Source organism: Haematobia irritans, chromosome 2 (genome assembly GCF_050003625.1).
Source record: "Haematobia irritans isolate KBUSLIRL chromosome 2, ASM5000362v1, whole genome shotgun sequence".
Lineage (NCBI taxonomy): Eukaryota > Metazoa > Arthropoda > Insecta > Diptera > Muscidae > Haematobia > Haematobia irritans.
The window spans coordinates 123,030,011-123,041,134 of record NC_134398.1 but is presented as its reverse complement, the minus strand read 5'-3'; the positions used below and the strand labels follow the sequence as shown (position 1 = coordinate 123,041,134).

The following is an 11,124-nucleotide window of genomic DNA, read 5'->3' as shown; positions in this document are numbered from 1 at the left end:
CATACAAGCCGAGAAGGAATATGATAGCTTCAAATATGTTTCAAGAACACAATGTTATTTTTTAGATGTGACCATGTAACATGTTTGTCTCAAAAATGTTGTTTTCTCGTGTCTTCTATAAATTAAGTGGAATCATAACCAGCGTTGCCAGAATTGTTTCACCAAAAACCGCTAGATTTGCCCAAAAAAATAGATAAAAAAAGCTAAAAAATGTTAAAAAATAGCTAGAAAAAAAGCTAATTTTTTTTTTTGTATCAAAAGTCACATTTTTGATTGAAATTTAACAAACTTAAAGGCTTTATTTCACTTACAATGCATATTATTTTCATTTTAATTCCACTTCTGTGAGACTGTAACAATATCTAAGGCATATTAGCTCTGTTTGAGTATTCGATACATTTTGATTACTATCACAAATTTTTTACTGGAAGTCCTTCGTTTTGTGGGAGCTACCTTCCCAACACCTCTATTTTATTTACTTGTTATTTTAAAATATTAAATGATCTAAGCATGCTTTGGATTTGGTAAAAAAATGATTTGTCATTTTTTTAAATAAAATTTTAGTTTGGATTTGAAATTGTGAAAAATTCGAAATACATTACTTTTATTTAAATTGTAGAAAATACCTATAATTTACATTTCCCAGTAAAAACATTTTCCTTTTCTTCATGAGCTATCAAAGTGCTTTAAAAACGTGCTAACGCCAACTTAAATTTCCAAATTCAGACTCGACTTCAAGTAGAAATTATTGTATATATACGTTTTTAAAATAAAGTGTTGAAAAACATCTTCTATTTTTGAACGCTATTTTGGTTTGTGGTTAAGATGCAAAAACTCCTCACATTTAAAGACTATTTCATTAATTCTTCCTTCTTTCATGAAAACATACCCATTTTTAAGTTGAATCACTTAATTATAAGGACAAAACGACTTTATCGTCTTTTGGACAAGGAAAACAGTTTATATAAAAGCAATTCACAAATGCTATTATAACCAAAATTCGCGTTCGTATTTTAAGGAGACGACAATATTTTTTCAGTGCACAAAGCTATTCACATCTACTATTTTAATTTAGTAATATCGTAATAACTTTAGAATATTATAATAACATAAAAAGGATAAACGACTCAAATGATAATATTCCCAATAATTTACTGACAGAGTATCTAACAAATTTGTATGGTAATAGTAGATTTAAAGTTTACGATAACTTTTATGTATATAATGAAAAAACTTTACAACAAGGTGTATTTGCTACAAAAATGCCCGCATAATGGCTGGACTCATTATTAATGTTTCAACTGAGCTTTGAAATATGTGGAAACCCTTATACTTGCAGCAAGGCTTAGATAAAAACGCCGATTTATCCATATTTCAATAGAAACATGTCGAAAATAAAAAAAGCCAAAAATAGCTAAAAGGGTCATGAAAAAAAGCCAGAAAAAAAGCTAAAAGCTAAATGCATTTTTTTCCCGCTAAACGTCTTCAAAAAAAGCCAAATCTAGCGGGAAAAAAGCTAAATTGGCAACGCTGATCATAACATACACGCCGAGAAGTTATATGATACCTTCAAGAACACAATGTTATTTTTTGGATGTGACCCTGTAACATGTTTGTCTCAAAAATGTTGTTTTCTCGTCAGTCATAACATGCGTGCCGAAATCAGATACATAATTTCCACCACCCAAAAATAACATTTTGCTTTTGAAACATGTTTGAGGTGGTCATATTCCTTCTCTGGGCGTACAAAATGAATTATATTAAGTTAATATTATATATTAAATTAAATTTCCAACCGATAGCTTTAACTGATAATGCATATTGTTTTCTTTAAATTAATTATTATTATAAAGATATTAATAAAAAATATGTGTTAAATTTAATTTAAAACAAGTGAGTAGAGTAGAAAGTCGGGCGGGCCGACTATATCATACCCTAAACCACCCCTACTGAATTAGTAAACATAAGCATTTGTGGGGTATCATTGGTATAGGTTTTGGAGAACATAAAGGGGGGGTACATGTTTATGGGTGTCTTGTCACAATCTGAGCAGAAATGTCTAATATTAGGAGCTATAGTTTATTTTGCACCAAAAGAGTTAGTATGCCACTAATATTGAGTCCATTATTAAACAAGTAAGTAAAGTTGAAAGTCGGGCGGGGCCGACTATATCATACCCTAAACCACCCTTACTGAATTAGTAATCATAAGCATTTGTGGGGTAACATTGATATAGGTATGGGAGATAAACCGCAGTTGCATATTTCAGAAAATTAAGGGGTACATGTTTATGGGTGCTTTGTGTCAATCTGACTATAGCTCATAGTCAATGTTGCCAGGGAAAATGTTCGATTTACCCTACAAGGACAAACAAATTTCACTACTTTCCCATACATTCCCAAAAAATTTTCCCTACTATATTTTTCGTTAAATTTAAAAAATTTTACAAAACAAAAATGGTTCTAAGTACTTTATTATCTTAAAACGTGAATATGCAACGTATATAACTTAGAATATAATTTGTATTACCACCACGGTTGCCACAGTTGGTAGAATTAGTAATCTTTTTTGTTAAATTTCCAAAAAAAATAAAATTTTGGAAAAAGTTTCAAAGTTTTGTGAGAAATTTTTCTATAGAAATAAAATTTTGACAATAAATTCTATAGAAATAAAATTTTGAGAAAAAATTCCACAGAAATAAAATTTTGAGAAAATTTTTTATAGAAATAATATTTTGAAAAAAAATTCTATAGAAATACAATTTTGACAAAATGTTCTATAGAAATAAAATGTTGACAAAATTTTCTACAGGAATAAAGTTTACCACACATTGTTAAAGATCAAGCCTTGCCGGCTTCTAATTTCCTCCTCTAGAGCCACCAAAATGTAAAAATTATTACAAATTGTGTCGAGTGAAAATGTCCTACATTGTGGTCCTACGTCCCTACAAGACGCTAAATATTAGAAAAACCATACCTATAGGGAATTTCCCCTACTTCTAGCAACACTGGCTGTGTTGATATTCCACCTACGGAGTTAGTATGCCACTAATATTGAGCCCATTATTAAAAAAGAGAAAATCGTTAAATTAGTGTGGGTAATAAATACAAATTTGTAAAAATCGAGCAATATTCTTATGTAAGAGCTACAAGTACGTATAAGTACGATCGGCTAGTACATCAAATTTGAATTGAATTTGAAATTTGAGTAACATTGGTTAATAAATAAGAGTACTATGGCCAAATTTGGTAAAATCGAGCGATGCATATATATGGAAGCTATATCTAAATCTGAACCAATTTGCATAATATTTTGCGGGTTTGATTAATACCACAAAAGGTTACCTTGTGCAAGATTTGAGTAAGATCAGTTAAGAAATGAGGCCTGTACGGTCAAACATAAGGTTATTAGGGGCGAATTTTTCAAAATCGGGTGATACATATATGGGAGCTATATCTACATCTGAACCGATTTCGATGAAATTTTGCACATATAGTTAGTACTATAGAGGACTGGATCTAGCCAACTTTTAGTAAGATCGGTTAATAAATAAGGGTTCTATGGCCAAATTTGGGATAATCGGGCTATACATATATATGGGAGCTATATCTAAATCTGAACCGATTTCGATGATTTTTTTTTCACATATAGTTAATGCTATAGAAGACTACATTTAGCCAAATTTGAGTAAGATCGGTTGATAAATAAGGGTTTTATGGCCAAATTTAGAAAAATAGGGCGGTACATATATATGGGAGCTATAGCTAAATCTCAACCGATTTCGATGATTTTTTGCACATATAGTTAGTGCTATAGAAGATTATATTTAGCCAACTTTGAGTAAGATCTGTTGATAAATAAAGGTTTTGTGGCCAAATTTGGGAAAATCGGGCGATACATATATATGAGAGCTATATCTAAATCTGAACCGATTTGGATAAAATTTTGCAGACTTGAAGGGCGATGGAAAAGATTACCTTTTGCCAAATTTGGTGACGATCCGTTTGAAAAAAAGCGCAACGTGACCCCATTTGTCGAAATCGGGCGATACATATATATGGGAGCTATATCTAAATTTGATCCGATTTCTTCCAAATTCAATAGCGTTCGTCCTTGTGCCCAAAGAACTCCCTGTACCAAATTTCATCAAAATCGGTTAATAATTGCGAACGGAATCCTGTGAACAACAAATACATGGACAGACGGACGGACGGACGGACACCAAGCGCTAGATCGACTCAGGAGGTGATTCTGAGTCGATCGGTATATATCTTATGGGGTCTAAAATCAATATTTCTGGTAGGCACATTTTTTGGCCGATCAAACTTATTATACCCTGACCACTATGTGGTTTAGGGTATAAAAAGAGGAAATCGGTCAATTAGTTGTGGGTAATAAATCCAAATTTCTGCAAATAGGGCAGTAGACTTATGTAAGAGCTACATGTAACATAAGTCTAAATACGATCAGCTAGTACATCAAAATTTGAAATTTGAATAACATAGGTTAATAAATAAAAGTATTATGGCCAAATATGACAAAATCGAGTGATGCATATATATGGGACCTATATCTAAATCTCAACCAATTTGTATAATAAAGGGTAATTCTTTTGAGGTTAGGATTTTCATGCATTAGTATTTGACAGATCACGTGGGATTTCAGACATGGTGTCAAAGAGAAAGATGCTCAGTATGCTTTGACATTTCATCATGAATAGACTTACGATCTGCCACAACGTCGAATTTTCAGTGAATGGGCCCTAGAAAAGTTGGCAGAAAATCCGCTTTTTTATCGACAAATTTTGTTCAGCGATGAGGCTCATTTCTGGTTGAATGGCTACGTAAATAAGCAAAATTGCCGCATTTGGAGTGAAGAGCAACCAGAAGCCGTTCAAGAACTGCCCATGCATCCCGAAAAATGCACTGTTTGGTGTGGTTTGTACGCTGGTGGAATCATTGGACCGTATTTTTTCAAAGATGCTGTTGGACGCAACGTTACGGTGAATGGCGATCGCTATCGTTCGATGCTAACAAACTTTTTGTTGCCAAAAATGGAAGAACTGAACTTGGTTGACATGTGGTTTCAACAAGATGGCGCTACATGCCACACAGCTCGCGATTCTATGGCCATTTTGAGGGAAAACTTCGGAGAACAATTCATCTCAAGAAATGGACCGGTAAGTTGGCCACCAAGATCATGCGATTTGACGCCTTTAGACTATTTTTTGTGGGGCTACGTCAAGTCTAAAGTCTACAGAAATAAGCCAGCAACTATTCCAGCTTTGGAAGACAACATTTCCGAAGAAATTCGGGCTATTCCGGCCGAAATGCTCGAAAAAGTTGCCCAAAATTGGACTTTCCGAATGGACCACCTAAGACGCAGCCGCGGTCAACATTTAAATGAAATTATCTTCAAAAAGTAAATGTCATGGACCAATCTAACGTTTCAAATAAAGAACCGATGAGATTTTGCAAATTTTATGCGTTTTTCTTAAAAAAAAAGTTATCAAGCTCTTAACAAATCACCCTTTATTTTGCAGGTATGATTGATACCACAGAAGGTCACTTTGTGTAAAATTTGGGTACGATCAGTTAATAAATGAGGCCCCTATGGTCAAAAATAAGGTTATTAGGGGCACATTTTTCAAAATTGGGCGATACATATATATGGGAGCTATATCTAAATCTGAACCGATTTCGATGAAATTTCGCACATTGAGTTAGAGCTATAGAAGATTACATTTAGCCAACTTTGAGTAAGATATGTTGATAAATAAGGGTTTTACGGCCAAATTTGACCAACTCGGCGATACATATATATGGGAGCTATATCTAAATCTGAACCGATTTCGATGAAATTGCGCGCATACAGTTAGAGGTATAGAAGATTACATATAGCCAACTTTGAGTACTATCGGTTGATGAATAAGGGTTTTACGGCCAAATTTGGCAAAATCGGGCGATACATATGTTATATATTGGAGCTATATCTAAATCTGAACCGATTTCGATTATTTTTAGCACATATTGTCAGTACCATAAAAGATTAGAGTAAGCCAAGTTTGAGTAAGATAGCTTAATAAATAACGCTTTTATGGCCAAATTTGGGAAAATCGGGCGATACATATATATGGGAGCTATATCTAAATCTGAACCGATTTCGATGAAAGTTTGCAGACTTAAAGGGTGATGAAAAAGTTTACTATGTGCAAAATTTGATGATGATCGGTTTGTAAAAAAGCGCAACGTGGCACCATTTGTCGAAATCGGGCGATACATATATATGGGAGCTATATCTAAATTTGATTCGATTTCCAAATTCATCCAAATAGCGTTCGTCCTTGTGCTCAAAAAACACCCTGTACCAAATTTCATCCAAATCGGTTAATAATTGCAACCGGAATCCTGTGAACAACAAATACATGGACAGGCGGACGGACAGACACCAAGCGCTAGATCGACTCGGGAGGTGATTCTGAGTCGATCGGTATATATTTTATGGGGTCTAAAATCAATATTTCTGCTATGCAAATTTTTTGGCCGATAAAACTTATTATACCCTGACCACTATGTGGTTTAGGGTATAATGACGTTGTATTAAACTAGATTTATCTACTTTAAAATAAATTAAGTCAACGTAAATTAATTACTCGTAATTTAATATATGTTTAAATTAAAATGAAACAAAAATTAAATTCACAATTAAATTAAAGTAAATCTAATTAATTTTGTTTTGTTTTAAACTTTCTTAAATTGAATTAAACTAATTAAATCAACTCGCGGTAAAACTGAAAATCTGAGTCGTTGGCTCGTAGTCGTTTACACCAAAGTAATATCCGTAGTCAAATTTTGCTATTTTTTCGAAATTTTCCACAGCCCAATGAAATTTTCCTTTTTTTTAAGAATGTCTCAAATATTTTATGAACTAAACGTGTGTATAAAGTTCATTGACCACCGTACACATTAGTTCAATATGAGCTAAAGCAAAAGACAAATTTCGTACGATTTCTAAAAATGGTAAGAATGAACTACTATATGATTAAAATGGTCATGATTTGGCGCTAATTATTTCCCTCTATTTTTAGTTAATTTTTTTTTCCAATGAGAGGGAGTAATTTCATGGGTTGTGGTTAAAAGGAAAAGAGCATTAAATTTTCCTTTCTGCACTAAAAAAAGTTTAATTCGATCCAAAGATGTTAACCTTCTCTTAAGGTTATTGGTATTAATTCCGAGCCAAAGATGCGACGTTTTTAAAATAAAACGACAACATTGAAAAGTTTATCGTCTTATGGACAAAGAAATAAACTTTATTTCAAAGAAATGCGTCTTCTATGCTTAGAAAAACTCCTGAACTCAAAAAATCTTTGAGTTCACGACAATATTTTTTCTAGTGTATACACTGCATCATGGAACAGGGTATTATAAGTTAGTGCAAATGTTTGTAACACCCAGAAGGAGACGAGATAGACACATGGTGTCTTTGGCAATAATGCTCAGGGTGGGTCCCTGAGTCGATATAACCATGTACGTCTGTCCGTCTGTCCGTCTGTCCGTCCGTCCGTCCGTCCGTCCGTCCGTCTGTCTGTGAACACATTTTTGTGATCAAAGTCTAGGTCGGAGTTTAAGTCCAATCGACATCAAATTTGGCACATGTTCCTAATTTGGGTCAGAATAGAATCCTATTGATTTTGGAAGAAATCGGTTCAGATTTAGACATATATATTTCGCCCGATATGCATTAATATGGACCCAGCAGCCAGAGTTTTATACCGATTTGCTTGAAATTTTGTACAAACATAACACTTAGTCGTATAGTCACGTGTGCAAAATTTGATTGAAATCGGTTCAGATTTAGATATAGCTCCCATATATATCTTTCGCCCGATATGGACTAATATGGTCCTAAAAGCCAGAGTTTTGTCCCAATTTGGTTGAAATTTCGCACAGGGAGTAGATTTAGCATTGTAGCTATGCGTGCCAAATTTGGTTGAAATCGATTCAGATTTAGATATAGCTCCCATATATATCTTTCGCCCGATATGCACTTATATGGACCCAGAAGCCAGAGTTTTATCCCGATTAGTTTGAAATTTTGCAAAAGGAGTACAATGGGTAGTATAGCTGGGTAGTATAGATATAGCTTCCATATATATTTTCTGCCCGATATGGACTTATATGGCCCCTGAAGCCAGAGTTTTACCCAAATTTGCTTAAAATTTTGCACAAGAAGAACAATTAGTACTATAGTCAAGTGTGCCAAATTTTATTGAAATCGGTTCAGATTTAGATATAGCTCCCATATATATCGTTCGCCCGATTTACACTCATATGACCACAGTGACCAATCTTTTACTCCGATTTAATTAAAACTTTGCACAGAGAGTAGAATTAGCATTGTAGCTATGCGTGTCCAATTTGGTTGAAATCGGTTCAGATTTATATATATCTCCCATATATAGCTTTCGCCCGATTTACACCCATATGACCACAGAGGCCGATTTAGTTGAAATTTTGCACAGGGAGTAGAATTAGCATTGTAGCTATGCATGCCCAATTTGGTTGAAATCGATTCAGATTTAGATATAGCTCCCATATATATGTTTTTCTGATTTCGACAAAAATGGTCAAAATACCAACATTTTTCTTGTAAAATCGCCACTGCTTAGTCGAAAAGTTGTAAAAATGACTCTAATTTTCCTAAACTTCTAATACATATTTATCGAGCGATAAATCATAAAAAAGCTTTTGCGAAGTTTCCTTAAAATTGCTTCAGATTTAAATGTTTCCCATATTTATACCCTGCGCCACACTGTGGAACAGGGTATTATAAGTGAGTGCATATTTTTTTTACTAATATTGTGTTCCACCCTAGTGCATTAGCCGACTTGAGTCTATAGATTTTGTAGAAGTCTATCAAATTCTGTCCAGATCGAGTGATATTTAAATGTACATAGAAAAAAAGTGTCTCGTAAATTTAAGAAGATTTTTACAATAATTTATTACAAGAATTTTCCAGAATTTTAGTTCATTTTTCGTATCTTCAACGAAAATTAATTACTCGAAAGGAAATTTTACAAATTCTAAGTAGCAATCGTTTAGTTCATGGCCTAAAAAATACGATGGAAATTTCCTTAAAAAATTTCTTAACTGGTAGTAAAAAATTCGTTTGTCATACTATAAAACTACTTGTGAAATGTAAAGTATTTTCTAAATAATAAGTGCCAAAATTTTTTGAATGTTTTAAAATATCGTCTTTCGAAAAGTCAACTTTTTGGTAAACTTTCATCGTAACAATAACTGCATAGAATTCCCCTTTCAACTCGCTTATTGTTTTTTTTTTTATAAATTACGCATGTATTTTTGCCGCAGTTTAAAAAAGTCTAATAAAAATCTAAATTTATCATAAACTTGATTATGTGGTAAACTATAAAACGTTTACAAAATATTATGGTCTTTCATCCGATAATAAAGTTTATTAAAAAAAGTGAAATTCTTTATCATCATGTCTACACATATGCTTGTACGTCGCATTTAGTGAAACGGAACGGTCATGTGGTAAATGGAAGTGTCAATAGAATCTGACTACCGAAAAAAGTAGGAATACATAACATACATACATATTCAACAGTTGAAAAAACATGCGTATATTATTCTGCTATTGACATGGGTAACTCACATTCTCGTTTAACTCGATCGGAACATCCACAGATATAATTTTTTTAATTTGAGATTTTTTTAATTTGAGCTTTTTTAATTAAGGCAAACAAGCAAATATTTTTCTAATCGCATACCTTAGTCTTGACGGATTTGTGGCATCTGGAATATCGGTTTGGTAAACCGAAAAAAATATTTCTTAAATTGTTTTTAAAAAAATTATTTTCTTGAAGTTGAACAAATACGTACATATTTTAATTACTTCAATATTAACAATCCCTAAAGGCCGGTATGCACCTCTAGCGAAAAATTTCATTCCCATAAGAAATGCATTGCTATTTATGCTAACGAAATTTTCGGTAGCGTTCAATTTCGTAAGCTGGTACGCACCTCTAATGAAAATAACAGGGTTTTTTGACAACATATTTTGGCAGCAAACATTTAATTTATTACAATCATTGTGTGCGTAAAAGTTTTAAAAGGTCTGTAAATAATAAACAATTTATTTGAGAAATATTTGGAACATTTATTAAAATTTTTTAAAAGCTATTAGCAGGTTTAAAATTTGTGTACACAGCCCTGTTTTTTTGTTGTTGACTTAAAAAATTTTTGCTACCGAAAATTTCGCTAGAGGTGCATACACCCAGAAAAAAGTGACCCCTTCTTTAAGTTAAAATGAACTCATTGTGAAGAAAGTTGAACTTCGTATAGCGCCAAAGACATTTTTATTTGTTTGAACGATGTGATTTTCGTAGAAATTAGGTATAATGCATTCCATATATTAGTTAACGTTTTCCTATATTTATGTACCACTATACTACAGAATGAAAAAATTTAACTGATTTGAATTCATATATGGAATAATTTTATTGAAAATTTTTCATTCATTTGGACAAATCTTACACATTTGTGGTAAAACGTTTACTTCATAATTAGAACTGCTTACCTTCGTTTTTAAATACAATTTTATTTATTTATATAGGCAATTTTTTCTTCAATAAAATACACGTTTTATTAAGATATTAAATATATATATTAAGAATCAACAGCATCGACTGGCCTTGAAATACTAGTTTATTATTCCACTATTTCCAATTTCCATGTAATGTCATCAACTGTAAAACGCATTTTTCTTCTTGTACCTTTCACTTTTAATAAGTTGCTGCATAACGATTTTGTCCTCCTTTTATAATTTCAATACCTACAAATATAAAAAATCATAAACCATTTTTGTTACAAAAGGTTAGCGTCACTGAATATTACCTGTTAATTGAAGATTCCAAAATGAAGACAAATGAAAGGGTTGTTATTCTGCTGGTGTTTTCTTTCTTTATACGCCATCACGAACATTGATAGATTTATTTTCAAAAAACGAAAATTGTTCTCACTAATTTAAAATAATAAATATTTTATATATGTTATTTATTATATTATTTTACCATATTATTTTTTTCACAATCTCTCCGTA

The 11,124-nt window shown here is 32.4% G+C and overlaps 1 long non-coding RNA gene across 1 annotated transcript; it reads right to left on the bottom strand.

Moving 5' to 3' along the window:
* Positions 1-10,603: 10,603 nt before the first annotated feature.
* LOC142223943 (uncharacterized) lies at positions 10,604-11,124 on the bottom strand. The gene is made up of 2 exons (XR_012718977.1): positions 10,920-11,124; positions 10,604-10,857 (listed from the first exon to the last, which is right to left on the bottom strand). It is a non-coding gene; the product is annotated as an uncharacterized LOC142223943 (long non-coding RNA).